General features: G+C 37.5%; 1 long non-coding RNA gene across 1 annotated transcript; it reads left to right on the top strand.

The window, feature by feature from the left end:
* Positions 1 to 396: 396 nt before the first annotated feature.
* Positions 397 to 3,229, top strand: LOC119728924. Its single transcript, XR_005271160.1, has 2 exons — positions 397 to 760; positions 1,828 to 3,229. It is a non-coding gene; the product is annotated as an uncharacterized LOC119728924 (long non-coding RNA).
* Positions 3,230 to 3,634: the final 405 nt, after the last annotated feature.

Genomic DNA, 3,634 nt, shown 5'->3' with positions numbered 1-3,634 from the left:
ATTTGGGGATTAAGAAGTTGTGTACATGCCTCCCCTAAGTACGGCTACAAGGGGACAGGCGACGAGAGCGAGAGATTTTCAGATGTTTTCATTGCTAGCAACAAAGCCCATCCGGCCAGCGCACAATCAGTTTAAATTTTTTTAATCAAGGATTGTAATCATTGCAACTCTAAATGACAGCCGCTGGTATATCAGATGCGATTGGTTCGCTGGACCTTTTCCCCCAGACTAATAGATAAACAATGTTGGACATATTCCACTCGCTTCATCTCCCCACATCCATTTTTTTTCCAGAGCAGAATTCCCACCGAATTCTTTGTGGTATTGTCGCATACGTGACATCCATGTTTTCATACAACTGCTACCCCCTCCCTGCCACACACACACAACTAGGCACTTCAGCCACACAAGCACTTCCGCTGCCGAAATCTGTGCTCACATACCTTTACACGCATAGCGCACACATCTCTGTACAAATCCTACGGCATCCGCTACTTCCGGCCAGCACACAGTCCGTGGCACGCAATTTCGGCCACTTCGCAAACTCGGGTTTTTAGATCGGTCGCATTCGGTCGAAATTCGCTAGTTTCCTATTGGCCCAATCCCTTAGAATACGTCATCATCGGAGAGAAGAAGGCCTTCGGCATCTTTCGGCTTTAGTGCTTGAAAATCGATCAATGGCTTCCACTTGATCGCCAAGTTTACATTTTTCCGACCGTCATAATTCACATTTTGAGAGGACGAATCGTGAAGCACTAAGGTATGTATATATGAGTGTTTATTATAGATTTAGAAAATCAAAATATAAATGTCATATGATGGAGGGATTTTAAGCGAAACGCCGTTCTTTGAGGGGTGGTTTTCGGGGTCTGAGCAAACACCGCAACGCGGCAGCGACCGTGCACAGTGCACCGACCACGCCGCACGGAAGCTTCATTCTGCGGCGCGTGTTGTGTGTGTGTACGGTGTGCGCACGTGGTCCAGTCAGCCGCACGCGTGCCGTCCGGAAAATTGCAACAGATTTTTAACGCCAAAAACCATGCGTTCAATCGGGTTTCTACTTAAAAGATGATTTTCTCATGACTGTACATTAATGTACTGTTATTGGTTTGACTGTAATTCTTGATTTAATTTCGATATTTTCGCTTTTTTTACAGTTTAAAAATTGCTCTGCTCTCGTTACTTTTGTTGTTCGTTTTCGCTCAAGATGGCCGATACCATTCCTTGAATGGGGGCGTTTCAGAGTTATTTGTTTTTGTAGACGTTTCGTGATGGAATATTTTCCGATGATTACCAGTAAATGGATATCACAAATCAGTTTAATAACAATCAAACCATCTGTAAAGTTTTTGAACAAAAACCTTTCATATTTAAACGTAATTGGCACGTAGATTATTCTAAAAACAATTTAACCGAAATGTTTACCCCCGTGTAGAAATGGACGTTCCAATATAAGGCATTTTGCTGTGTGAGCTGGGTGAATGAAGATTGTGCGATTCTGAGTCAGAATCTGACAAAGTTTATTCCGAGCTTCAATTTTTTTTTTAATGAATTGAAATGATATCTTCATTTACAGTAAATAATAATTAGTTTTGAAGCATTTCTAAGTTTGTTTGCGTGAAAGTTTTGGCATTGATTGAAATTAATTTTCCAGGCATATTTCAGTACACAAAATTTTCAAAACTTGACCACTGACTGAGTCATTCATTTTTATTGAAAATAAAATCATGGACTCAGTACTTAAGTAACATAACAAATATTGTGTTTATAACTTGTTTGGACGTTTTGTTAATATTTATTTTTTGATTTCTTTTTCTTCGTTCGTAGATTTTGCCACTGCACTGATTTTATGACCGTACGCAGAAGTCGCTACAGATCTGTTCGTGGGTAAACTTCATCAATTCCTCAGTCCACGATTCATCCTCCATGGATAGCAAAGGCGATGAACCAGACTTTGGACGACAGGAAACGAATCATATATCTACTCCATTAATTATAGGGAGGAAGAAGAGGAGTGGGATTTTCCACTTTTGACAGATCTAAAGAAAAAGGAACTTATCATACTGGACACTCTGTAATTGTTAAAGTTCAACAGTTAGGGCCTTTTGTTGTGGATGGAGCTTCAGTAATGAAGTAAAGAAGTGGCGACTTAAAGAAAAAAACAATGTTCAGTTCATCAGGGGTACTGGGAAAGGAAAATAATATTTAGTTAGAATCAAATTGATTATTGTTTGACTTCACTTTTAGTTATGGAGTTTGCCCATCAATACTCCGCCACAATAGGCATTTTGCACATACCATTACATTTTCCCCCTTTTCTGAATCAATTTGTATGGTATTAGGTGTTGATTGTATTAGTTGATTAACAAATTAGTTGATGCTTTTTGGAAGACTTAATGCATTTTCATTCCTCATTATCATTTTACAAAAGATGAGTTCCGTTTGAATTGGCAGTGTGAGCCATTTACCATTGTTTGTCCAAAATCAAAACAACCATAACAGAGTTGTGTGTACAAGTGTATTTAGAAGACTAATTAAATATGCAAGATGTGTTATTATGCTAATATTTCACAGCTAGTAAAGATACCCTATATAATATTTTCAGTGAATAACCCAAAACTGATTCAAGTAAGAAAAACCTCTTCAGCATACTTGTTACACGTCTTTTCCCAGAAAAGATGTGAAATTGGTTATTTTCACATACATGTACCTGTAAATATGCAAATTAAATCATTAAAAAAATGAGTCGGGTTTTAACACCTCTATCTGAGCAACTATTTGTTACAACACTGTTGCATGCATGTGTATTATAGGTTTTTTGAGCAAAGTTAGGTTCGGAAATGTTTTTCTCCTCATTTTCACATAATTAGCTGATAAATTATGCAAATTTGGTAATTATGCACAAATTATAGATCTAGTTGCTTTCCCTACAGCCAAAATTTAAATACTTGTTTGAAATGTCATTGCGATATTTGTTTTGACTTGACTTTTTTATGTTGACACTAAAATATGCATAATTTTCCTCTAATTAGTAAATTAATTATGCAAATTAGGACAGTATTATTAAATTTTTTTGCACTTTTCAAAAGCATATTTTCATAATAAAGAGTAAACGAAATATCAAGCAAATCTGATACTATATTACAAGGATAAAAGAAAGAACAGCATTCCTCTTATTGTCTTTTCGGTGCCAAAACAGAAATAAAGAAAAACAAAGGATGACCTTTGACCTCTTGGCTAAAAAAATCCCTCACTTTCCGAAACTTAATTACCCGTAACTCCCTAACGCAATGACCGATTTTAAAAATTCCAAAAGATTTCTTCTAATGAAGACTCACTCTGTCAAATGGTATTCATTTTAGGTGCTTGTCCCTTTCATTAAAGAATCACCTGAACTGCCTAACACAACACACAAGCACTTTTGTCCAACTGTTTATAAGGGATGCCACGCGAATTCGAACATTTGATGAAATTTTATTTCCCCAAGGAAATTTAGACCGTTCCGCTAAAAAAAAAAAAAAAAAAAAAAAAAAATCGGGTCTTGCCGATTGCGAGGTTGGGATGACGCCCCGCGATGGGCCATAGACGTTGTCACGCGCCTGGCCGTTCGGTTCGGCTGTAGCAGGTCCCCATG

The sequence above is a fragment of the Patiria miniata genome, unplaced genomic scaffold (assembly GCF_015706575.1).
Source record: "Patiria miniata isolate m_02_andy unplaced genomic scaffold, ASM1570657v1 HiC_scaffold_20, whole genome shotgun sequence".
NCBI lineage: Eukaryota > Metazoa > Echinodermata > Asteroidea > Valvatida > Asterinidae > Patiria > Patiria miniata.
Note: the sequence above shows the minus strand (reverse complement) of the source record. Positions and strands in the feature narration are given on the sequence as shown.